General features: G+C 35.9%; 1 long non-coding RNA gene across 1 annotated transcript in view; it reads right to left on the bottom strand.

Annotated features, from left to right (window-relative positions):
* The window catches only part of LOC105481915 (uncharacterized), a 428,534-nt gene that overhangs the window by 307,665 nt on the left and 108,425 nt on the right, over nucleotides 1–12,444 (bottom strand). The window lies entirely within an intron of this gene.

The following is a 12,444-nucleotide window of genomic DNA, read 5'->3' as shown; positions in this document are numbered from 1 at the left end:
TTATGAACAGAGCAAAGGCCATTGCAGGCAGAAAGAATATCATGTGCAAGAGTCTCGGCTACAAGCATACTAGATTGTTGGAGGAAGAGATAAAGGGCCATAATGACTGGGGCAGAAATTAGAGATGATGAAGATGGCAGTATAATTTGTAATGGGAACAAATAATGCAGGGTCCTGTAGACCATTGTGAGTAGCTGGACTGTTATTCAGAATGGAATGAAAATCTTTTGGAATATTTTGAGTGTAATTTGCCTTGTGTTTCACCATACTTCCTCTTGCTTCGTCTTCATTGTTTGAGAATATGTTGAGAGTAGATACAGAAAGACCAGTTAAGAAACTTCAGGTGAGACATAACTGTGACTTTGATTAAGGTGTGATGGCATTGGAGGTGTGACAAGAATTTGTATCCTGGATATATTTAGCCTAAAATAGAGACCGAAGGAGGAGCTAAAGAAGGTTCCAAGATTTTATCCTGAAAAACTGGAAGGGTGGATTTGCCATTCACTGCATTAGAGAACACTGTGAGGGGCATAGGTTTGAGCTGTGGGGCATATAAGAAGCTCAGTTTAGGGTATGTTATGTTTATTATGCATGTTAAATATCTAAGGGGAGGGAGCAAGTAGGCAGGTGGTTTGTTAGTCTAGAGTTCAAAGAAGAAATTTGTGCTGGAGGCATTCATACAGGAATTGTCAGCTTATATTTAAAGCTCTGACAGTTATGAAATCTAAAGGAAATGAATTTAGAGAGAGTGATAAGTCTAAGTTGTAAGCTCTCAACAATCCTACTTCAAAGATCAGGGAGATAAGAAGGAATCAGCAAAGGAGAATGAGGAGAAGAAACCAAAGAGTTAGTAAGAAAACCAGACCAGTGTCACATCTTAGGAGTCAAGTGAAGAAGGTGGCTCAAAGAAAAGGGTGATTACCTACAGCAAATGTTTCTGGAATTTAAAAATATCACAACTGAGAAATGATCACTAAGTTTAATAATGCTGATTGGTGATCCTGATACAAGAATTTTGATAAGAGAGGAGAGAAAGAAATTTGAAACAGGGTAGATCACACTTGCAAGTTTTTCTATAAAGGGAGGACAGAAATAGAGCAATAGTTGAAGATGGAAATGGGCTAAGAGGAGAGTGGTTTTAAGATGGAAAAATATAATAGTATGCTTATATAAGGATAGATATATGCAGTAGAAAATATAATTAACTTTTTAATATTTATAACATTGAATATTAATATATTTTTGCAATTGAAATAAACTCACATGTAGTATGTTTGCTAATAAGAAGAGTTTTGTTAAGAGGACTATATTGAAGATAAAAGAGAAAAAAGGAGTGCATGATAGTTTAATATTTTCGGAAAGTCAAGTGAGTATCTAATTGAGATCAGGGAAAGATATATAATTCCTCCATGTTAACAAGAGAGAGGTCTGAAAGGGTGACTGACAGTAGATTCACAACTAGAGAGATGGGTAAGAAAATATGGTAGGTAATGTCTAATGGCTTCTATTATCTCTCTGAGGTGAGATACAAAATCATCAACTTGAATGCAGAAAGCTGAAACTGGACCCCTTCCTTACACCTTAAACAAAAATTAACCCAAGATGGATTAAAGACTTAAACGTAAGACCTAAAACAATAAAAACCCCAGCGAAAACATAGGCAATACCATTCAGGACATAGGCATGGGCAAAGACTTCATGACTAAAACACCAAAAGCAATGGCAACAAAAGCCAAAATTGACAAATGGGATCTAATTAAACTAAAGAGCTTCTGCAAAGCAAAAGAAACTATCATCAGAGTGAACAGGCAACCTACAGAATGGGAGAAAATTTTTGCAATCTACGCATCTGACAAAGGGCTAATATCCAGAATCTACAAAGAACTTAAACAAATTTACAAGAAAAAAGCAACCCCATCACAAAGTTGGCGAAGGATATGAACAGACACTTCTCAAAAGAAGACATTTATGCTGCCAACAAACATATGAAAAAATGCTCATCATCCCTGGTCATTAGAGAAATGCAAATCAAAACCACAATGAGATACAATCTCATACAATTTAGAATGGCGATCATTAAAAAGTCAGGAAACAACAGATGCTGGAGAGGATGTGGAGAGATAGGAATGCTTTTACACTGTTGGTGGGAGCATAAATTAGTTAAACCATTGTGGACAACAGTGTGGCGATTCCTCAGGGATCTAGAACCAGAAACACCATTTGACCCAGCAATCCCATTACTGGGTATATAACCAAAGGATTATAATTCATTCTACTATAAAACCACATGCACATGTATGTTTGCTGTGAAACTGTTCACAATAGCAAAGACTTGGAAAAAAATGCCCATCAATGATAGACCAGATAAAGCAAATGTGGCATATATATACCATGGAATACTATGCAGCCATCAAAAAGGATAAGTTCATGTCCTTTGAAGGGACATGGATGAAGCTGGACACCATCATTCTCAGCAAACTAATACAAGAAAAGAAAACCAAACACCACATGTTCTCACTCATAAGTGAGCAAAAATGAAATTGCCCAAGCCATAACAATTCTATGTAAAATATGTGAAAGTTGAGCAGTGTTTTTTTCCCTTTGGGCTATCTTTGTGTACTCTGCAAACATTTTTTTCTTGGGAGAAGGAGATTAGCAAAATCTGAATTTATCCCAGTGTTCTTCAGGTGGGCAATTCTTTTCTGGTATCAAAACTTCATGTCCTTTCCTACCTTTCTGAACGCCCATGTGGCAGGCTAGTTCTAAAAGAGTTCTCAATAATTCCCACCTTCTGGTATTCACACTTTGGTGCAATTTCTTCCTCTTATACGTGGGTTGCCCCTAGTGACTAGCTTCTAATTAACAGAATATGGCAAAAGTGATGGGATGTTACTTCTGAGATAAGGTTAGAAGAAATTCTGTTTTCTATCCCTTTCTTGCTCTCCCTTGCTTCTCACTCTCTGGCTACTTTAATGAAGCTAGCTGCCATGTTTGGAGTTGCTTTATGGAAAGACCCATGTGAGAAGGAACTGAGATCCTTAGACTCTCAGTCCACAGAGAACTGAATCGTACCAATACGCACCAAGTAATCTTGGAAGCAAATTCTTCATCAGCTGAACTTTGAGATGACTTCAGTGGACACTTTGATTGCAACCTTGGGAAAATCCCTAATATCTGACCCACAAATATTGTGAGGCAACAAATATATGTTTTTTTAAGCAGTTATATCTTGTAGAAATTGGTTAAACAGCAATAGATAACTATAACTACTATACCCTTATAATTCCAGGAATGCTTTAGGTTCCTTGCAAATTTTGCAGCTTTTTTGAAATACTGACCTCAGATTTTCACATGGTTTCTTCTTTCTTTTTTAACTTTCATTTTCAGTTCAGGGGTACATGTGTAGGCTTATTACATAGGTAAACTTGCATCATGGGGGTTTGTTGTGCAGACTGTTCCCTCACCCAGGTATTAGGCCTAGTACCCATTAGGTATTTTTCCTGATCCTCTCCCTCCTCCCAACCTCTACCCTCCAAAAGGCCCTAGTATGTATTGTTCCCCTCTATGTGTCCATGTGTTCTCATCATTCAGCTCTTCCTTGTTTTCATTCAAGTTTCAGCCAAAATGTCATCTCTCCAGGGAGAACTTGCTTGACTGACCACTCTTTTTAGCAGTGCCTTCTTTGATATTCTCTGTCACATTATGCTGTATTATTTTCATGAAAGTGCTTATCATTATCTGAAGTTATCTTTTTTTTTTTTTTTTTTTTGAGAAGGAGTCTCGCGGTGTGGCCCAGGCTGGAGTGCAGTGGCGCAATCTCTGCTCACTGCAAGTTCCACTTCCCCGGTTCACGCCATTCTCCTGCCTCAGCCTCCCGAGTAGCTGGGACTACAGGCACCTGCCACCACTCCCGGCTAATTTTTTGTATTTTTAGTGGAGAGAGGATTTCACCGTGTTAGCCAGGATGGTCTCGATCTCCTAACCTCGTGACCCTCCCACCTCAGCCTCCCAAAGTGCTGGAATTACAGGCGTGAGCCACCAGGCCCAGCTCATTATCTGAAGTTATCTTAATTTACTTCTTTGTTTTTTATTATCTCCCTTCCCCCAGTTAAAACGTAAACCTCATAAGAGTCCAAAGCTTGTCTTTCTGGTTCACAGTTAGTTCCCCAATGCTTAGAAGAGCACCTGACACCTAGTTACTAGCACTCACTAATTATTGGTGAAATGAATGAATGAATGAATGAACTTTGCATTTTCTAAGTTCTTGTTGTTGTCCTTTCCTAAAGTAAAAATAAGTGGCTTAGGGCAAAAACGTTTGCTTTTTCTCTTTATCTCTACCTACAGAAGAATTCTTTCTCAAATATGTTTAACCTGCTGCTAATCTTCCTTCTTACAGCTAGCTCACTATTAACTTCTCCATGTCCAAAGGTCTTCATGAGCAATATTCTCACCATTTTTATTTTGCACAAAATGAGGTAAAAACAAAAAAAGATGATTTTGACATATACTACATTTCAAACTTGCATTTTTCTGTGTTTTGATACTATGTTCATCCATATTTTCATATAGCAACATATTATCTGCATTATTAAAATTATTTGATTTTCTTTGTTGTGCTTATGCAAAAAGTGTTGGCTTCCTGAGTAAAGTTTGAAATTTAAAAAATATTTAAAATATTAATTATTAACAATTTACTTTGTTTTACCTAGACTATTTGTTTCTTAAAAAGATATATGTATATATACATATATTTAAGAGGCAATAGAATTTTCTTCTTCATCCTTTTTAATACCAATTCTCACTCTCTCGTTTGTCCTAAAAAAATACTTTGATTAGATTAAATATAGCTTTAGTTTAGTGAAATCAGGTTAACTCAAAGGCTAAAGGTTGGCCTGCCCATGTTTTAATCAAAAGGCACGTAAGCTGAACTCATTTAGAATTCTACTACAACAGAAGACTTCGGTTAGCTAAATTCTAGATAATCAGCTTTGGGCAGATTATTTAGCTTTATTGCACTTCCGTTTTCTGGTATATGAAACAGGAAGATAAAAATAGTAATATATTAATTCCTTCAAAGGAAAGATGAGAAATGATATATGTGTTAGCATTTTGTACACTATAAAATACTGTGCATTTTAGAAAACTTTATTTAAAAAGTATTTCATACAAAGAATGGTAGGTAAAATGAATAAGTGACATGCTTCCGAAATTTTACAAGATTTTGAATACGACTACCTACCTAGAAAAATGAGAACATGCTGACTTAGTTTTCTTCAATTTACAACATTCTTAAATGTTAAGTCAATTCTTTTATATCTTTACCTCATTTTTTTATACTATGGAGTGACCACAAACAAACAGTAATTTGGAGGCCAAAAATTCTTAGAAGATGCATTGGTTTACCAAATCATAGTGAAATAAAAAATCACAGAAGAGTTAACCGGAGAAGAAAGCTACAGAAAATATGATATGTATTGGAAGAAAGAAACATTAAAATGAGCTCATTTTAATCAGAAGAAAATGGTTCTTATTTTATAAGAGATGCATGTCCTTTCACAATTACAGAAGCTGAAATATAACTGTAATCTACAACCATAAGGTAAGATTTCCATCTTTATGTGACATGAAAAATGTACCAAGCCAAGACTTTCCCATAAACAAAATTGCTTTCTCCGACTCACACTTTAATGCAAGATATCAATCATGTGGTGGATTTTATTACTCAGAATTTAGCTTTGTTTCTTGACAGATTGCTTGCATTCAGCTTGAAGTACAATTGTATATCATCCCTATTATATACACATCTGAATTTGTGAACCCTTTTTTATTTTAAAAAGAGTATTATAAATGGGAAGAAATACCTGGTGAGGTAGAATGAGTTTGACATCGACGATATTAACTGAATGGTATGGTTTTGATAACGCGTCATTATTTATCCACAGTAGGTCTGAGGCTGCAGGCTTTATATAATACATCAGGGGATAGCAATGTCTCCTGGCTCTACAAAGGATCCCTTTATTTTGACATCTTTTCTTTCTCTTTCACATGATTCTATTTGTAAAACCATGCTCATTTTGAATAAAAAGGCAGTAACCATACCAAGACAATGCACTGACTTGACATACATTTATAGGATGCATATTCATAGAGCAAGACCACCAAAAGTACATTTAAAAAAAAATAAATCTACTATGACATATACAGATAATTGGAAGTAGTGAAAACAACACTTATGCTATTTGTGGTCAGGAGTTCTTACACTCTATAAATAGCTTTAGTTTAAAAAGGGCTATCATGACCTGTATCATTCACAGTCTACCATGAATTTAGTATTCTTTGGGCACACAAATACATAGCAATACAATTAAAATGAGGAGATAGAGCTATGAAATGAAGAGTTCACACCGAAAGTTGCCATACAATTTTCAGTCTACTTCTAGATAGGAAAGGTGTAAAGAATCTCTCGTGCTGTCCTGTCCAGAGGGTGACATTGGGAATTGTATTTGCTGAAGTCGTGGCAGATATGCAGTCCTACTGAATTCCAGCTGCTCGTGAATAAGCAGAATACTTTAAAAAGCTTTTAACCTATCTGTGATGAAAAATACATGCTAGTTTAAACTTCCTTAGAACTTTAAATTAGCCATTGCAGCACACTGGGCTGCATGGCCCAGTAGTCCTAAAATCATCAAATGTTAAGAAGAAAATAAGCTCTGTGATTCCCCCGACCGCCTTCAAAAAAAAAACTTAACCAAGCCCATTTAGATGGCTTTTCTTCTTAGCAAAACATTTAATTTCCAGGACTGCCTTAGCTGTCATACTGTTGGGTATGATTTTTGTTATTGAAAATAAAGGATAAAAGCCTGATCCCAATGCAATCAAATTTAACTTGGGATAACTGACTAAGAACCATATTCAAATGCTTAGAAGTGGCGATACTTTTAGATAACTCATCTCTATGTAATCCCTACTTAAATGTGCTTATACAGATGAGTCCTATCTCCACGGCTTTGCTTTAATATTCTTTTAACAACGCTAAAACGAAATAAAAGAGCTGCTAAATACATTTCATTATTGTTTTGAGGAGTCTGGTTTAAAGACTTGCATTGTGAGGCATCATGGGCTCAGTGCCTGCATGATCAAGTGTTCAGCTTTCTTAAGGCTGAGTCTCATCAAGCTTAACTTTCAGTTGTGTGGAAATCTGGCTATAAAGGGTAGGTCTAGATTCCTGACAACTGCTTACTTTCTCCTGCTCTGAGTAAAAGTCAAGAAACCGTTCTCTCATCTAATTTGATAAGAAATATATTTATCATGGTAATGTCATGGTCTTTTAAAATCCCTATCTTCATGTGAAATGAGTATATGCTGTTATTAGTGGCCACCGGATGAAGTTTCCATAGCAAGCTTGTATCCCCAAGCTCATTTTTGGAAAAGCATTCTCATTATTAACTGTTCTTGATCACATATGCTGTTACACAGTTTAACCAGAACACTATTAGTGGTCATTCACCATGGATTGGAACTAGCACATGGTCTCATAAGATTACCTGGGTAATATTCGATTTTCTTATTATTGAAGACAGAATCAATATCTGTCACAGACAAACAGTTTAATAAATATAAGGCATTGGAAGTGTAGGCAATAATTTCATGAGTATTTTAACATATATTCAATATCAAATAAATCCACTTTTTCTATTCAGTTTTTGTGAAGACTACAAACAATATTCTTAGCATTTTTCTTTATTATTGTATTAAATATCATATTAAGCCAGTTGCATGTATTATTTCAGCAAATGTATAAAGTGCCTGGCATTCAGAAGGAAATCAATGGTAATACTTATCACTATCTGCCTGCATGACACATGTCCCTTTGTAAACTGACCTGCTTAGCTCTACTGTGAGTCAATCATACTCTGAGTTGCATAAAGACACAAGTGAAGACCCCCTCCATGTACAGCAGGAACACTTACCAATGGTACATGTAATTAGATTTCACCTGCAATACTGTGGGTTCGGTTTCAGTTTCTACATAGGACACATTTGTGTAGAACTATTCTTGTTGAGGTACAATAGAATTATTAATAACAGTAAGTTAGTAGTGCTGTTACTTCCACTTTCTAGATGAGGAAACTGAGGGTTTAACTTGCCTAAGATCAAGCAAATAACAAGCGGCATGATGAATTTCAAGCTAACACTCCCTGACACTCTAACCCTGGAACTTACAACCGTGTTGCTTAAAAAAGCTTTCTGCTTTTTTTAATTTATATAATTTGAAGGGCAAGAGAAAGTTTCCAGGCCCTAGAATAAGTTCCAAAGATTTTACTATTTTTAGAAATAAAATTCAGAAAGCAATAAAATAGTTATAATTTTCAAAGGTGCCCTATCTCAAGGCAAATCCTAATGAAAAGTATTTCTAGAATAGTATCAGAGTAGGTAAATTACGCTTCTCCCTACTCCTTACCAGGCCCATAGAAAATATCCACAATAAACCGTCACATACTTCTACTGAGCCTGAATGTTGCCTTAGACCCTCTGTTAATACTGTGGTCCCAGCAGCACTTTCAATAGTGAGAACAAGCACACAGGTGAAAACTTTTCTCATCCTGTTTTAGGTCCTCTCATTCTGTTAATAGACTGGAAAAGACTATTGACATTATTTGTTGTAGGTTCACTATTTCCCAGGTGCTATGCCAAATACTGGGACCATAACCATAGCAGACATAGTACTTGCCCTCAGGGAACTTACAAGCCATGAAGAAAAAGACTGAAAAAAATAAAAACCAACCATTACAATGCTGCTAAAACAGTAATATTAAAAAAGCATAGATGTATATACAGAGTAAAGAACAAAATCAGATCTCAGAATGTAAGTGGTTATAGGGAACAATTCCAAAGGAAGGTGATATTTGAGCTAATTTTAAAAATACAGACAAGTTAATTGAAGAAAAATTATGAGAGATAGATAGGTCCCCCTAGGCAGAGAAAATAGCATACAGGAGGTCAATTAAGAACATAGAACAATACGTAAGACTGGGAAGGTAAACAAAGCTAGATTATGGTTGTTTGACTTGCTAGTCTCTTTTATCTTAAAGAAGTGGAGAGACATTTAAGCATTTCAAACAGTTACATGACAAAATCACTTATGCTTTATAAAGTTCCTTAAGTATGCTTCAACAGACCCATTGAGAGGGAGCAGTGTTTGGGTAGGGGACTTTTCTGAGGCTGGACCTGCAATAGTCCAAGTGAAAAATTAGGAAACCTGAATTAAGGAAATCATAGTGAAAATGGAGAGGAGAGGAATGATTAGGGAGATACTGAGGAAGCAGAAATCATAGGACTTTGAGATTAAATGGAGATGTCAGAAAGTGGAATGGGCATGGGAGGAATCTAGGGGGAAGCCTACATCTCTAGTTTGAGTAAATCAATGCATGATGATTCAATTCAATAAAAGAGGGAACACAAGAGCAGGTAGGGTTTTGAAAGGAAGGTGATGAACTCAGTTTAGGATGGCCTAAGTTTGACATGACTATAGGGTTTTCAAATAAAGTTGCACGATTTGCAGTTCAAAATAAAGATCTGAAGCACAGAAGACAGTAGATCTGATATCTAAGTAATAGTTTAAAAACAAGGGCACAGATAAACTCATCCAAGAAAAGCATGTTGAACAAATGAAAGCTCTGATTTGAGATTGCAGGAGACAGTGTAACATAGTTACGACAGTGAGTACGACAACCAGATTCCCAAGGTTCGAGTCCTGGTTCCAACACTTATTATGTGCTGAGAGAATTTCTTAACCTCTCTATATAAAACATGGGTAATAATAGCACCTGCAAGATAAGGTTATTTTGGAATGTTAATGTATGTAAAGGCTTAGAACATGTTCTATCACACAGTACATGTGTAATAAACATTAGCTATTGCATCAATGAGGTTGATTGTTGATGATGACACAACAAATTATACAGCTTTTCTTCATTCTAGAGATCTTTGAGTTTAGAAGATAAATAAAAACACACAACTAAAAGAAATGCTACGTGAGTGCTAGAATGGATGGAGATATTGATAACTTAGTAGCAATAACATACCTCAAGTTAGACAATGGCAATCTTCGGTACCAAAAAGGGGCATCAGTGTGGAAGCCCAAGAAAGATGTTAGCAAAGATAAATGATTTGTTTAAGGTCAACTCTACCCATAAACTTCATTTCTTATGCAGTACAAAGGACACAGTCCAAAATGAAAAAAAAAAAAATTTAAAAAGCATGATGCCTTAAATATATGACAGGCTATCCTGTGAAAGGTGGATTCAGAAGTTTTTTTATTATGGCTCTAATTGATCAAACCAAGGATACTAGGTAGAAGTCACAGGAGACAGACACAAAAGACAAAGCACCTAAAATCACACCTACCCACACAGATAGAATAGGCAGTCTTAGAGGTAATAAATAAGTACCCTTTCATAATAGGTGTTCAAGCAAAGAATAAGCTGGCTTATCAAGTATACAATAAAAATGATTCAAACATCAATTTGTAGGTCTGACTAGATGACATTTTATGGCCTTTTCCTATTCTAGGTTTGAGTGATAGCTAAAATAATTGAAACACTTTATATCTCTAATATGCATGGAACAGTTTGGGGTTATTAGGGGACACTGTTACCCCCTAGTATCATCACTAATTTTTTACTGCACTTCCAACTATAAAGAGAAGCTGAAGAACCTCTATGTTTTCATAGGAAACCTTATAAATGGAGCCTATCGCTTCTGTGTCAAAACAGATGAAATCCCTACCAGTATTTTTAGCAAGACTTGGAGGCAAATTCTATCCACCCCTTTCCTTCAGGATGGACTGATTTTCTCTAATCTGGATTTACTATATCCTCAAGTTTTCTACTTAAGATAGCTGGCCAGATTTATGCTACTTCTGATTTTGTTGTTTGTTTTGTAAGCAAATATCTCGCTTCATTTTCCCCTGTGCCACACAAAACTGATAGTACCCTGGACAATTAAAGTCTAGGGCACATCTATATTTTTACATTATTTCCACTACTCAAAAAGACTCCCCAACTTAAATAAGCACTCAATTAATCATCTATATATAGAGATAGAACTAAATATTTACTCTTTAAAGTGAGGTTATTAAGTGATTAAAGTCATATTGTATATAATATCTAGTATATTTATGTTAAGTAAAAGTAATACATGGTGATATCACTTTTAGTGATGAAAGTGATATTTATGCATTATTTTAGGGATAAAAGAAATAAGCACAAGTTACCAAAAAATAAGATAACCAGATTCCAAAGGTTGTTCTCATTTAAAAATATGTACACTAATTATAAACATTTTAAAACATAAATAGGCACAAAGAAAAAAGTTAGTCCTCCATTCTAACTAACTAGAAATAACCACTAAAAATAAGTGTTTTCCAACACACTTTTCAACAGGCTTTTAATGCATGTATTCCATGTAATTTTGTTTTTAATCACAAATAATACCACTATTAATATCCCTTTAGATATCTGAATTAAATTTCTATTGATGTGTAACAAATTACCACAAATTTAACAGACCTATTTATTTTCTCACATTTCTGTAGGTCAGAAGCCCAGGCAGAGCATGGCTAGGTCCTCTGCTCAGAGTCTCACCAGGATAAATCGATATTTTTCTGGGTCTGTAAACTTATAGGAGGCTCAGGGTTCTCTCCGAAAATGAATAGTTGTTGGCAGAATTCATTTTCTTGTGACAGTAGGACTGAGTTTCTTGTTTTCACACTGGTTGTTGGCCAGGGGCAGCTCTTAGCTGCTATCCACAATTTCTTGCCATGTGGCCACCTTCATAGGCCCTCTCATAACCCAGTTATGTGCTGCTTCAAGGCCAGCAGGAGAATATGACACTTCAAATCAAGAAGGTCCCAACCCCTTTTAAGAGATCATCTGATTAAGTCAGGACCACCGGAGCTAATTTATATTTTGATTAATTCAGAATCAACTAATTTAATCATGAAGTAAAATCCATCCTATTCATACATTCTGCTCACACTCAAGGAAAGGAGGTAATAAAGGGCCTCAATATCAGGACCGAGATTTAGGAGGCCATCTCAGTATTTAGATTATCACAAAATCCTACTGTATAATTTTTTCCAGATTGTTAACCAATTTGTCCATTGAGTTTTTGGTTTTTTTGTTTGTTTGTTTTTTGTTTGTTTGTTTTGAGATGGAGTTTCACTCTTATTGCCCAGGCTGGAGTGCAAAGGCGCGATCTCAGCTCACCACAACCTCCGCCTCCTGGGTTCAAGCAATTTTCCTGCCTCAGCTTCCTGAGTAGCTGAGATTACAGGTGCGTGCCACCATGCCCAGCTAATTTTGTATTTTCACTAGAGACAGGGTTTCTCCATGTTGGTCAGGCTGGTCTCGAACTCCTGACCTCAGGTGATCCACCTGCCTC

The sequence above is a fragment of the Macaca nemestrina genome, chromosome 7 (assembly GCF_043159975.1).
Source record: "Macaca nemestrina isolate mMacNem1 chromosome 7, mMacNem.hap1, whole genome shotgun sequence".
Classification (NCBI taxonomy): Eukaryota; Metazoa; Chordata; class Mammalia; order Primates; family Cercopithecidae; genus Macaca; species Macaca nemestrina.
Note: the sequence above shows the minus strand (reverse complement) of the source record. Positions and strands in the feature narration are given on the sequence as shown.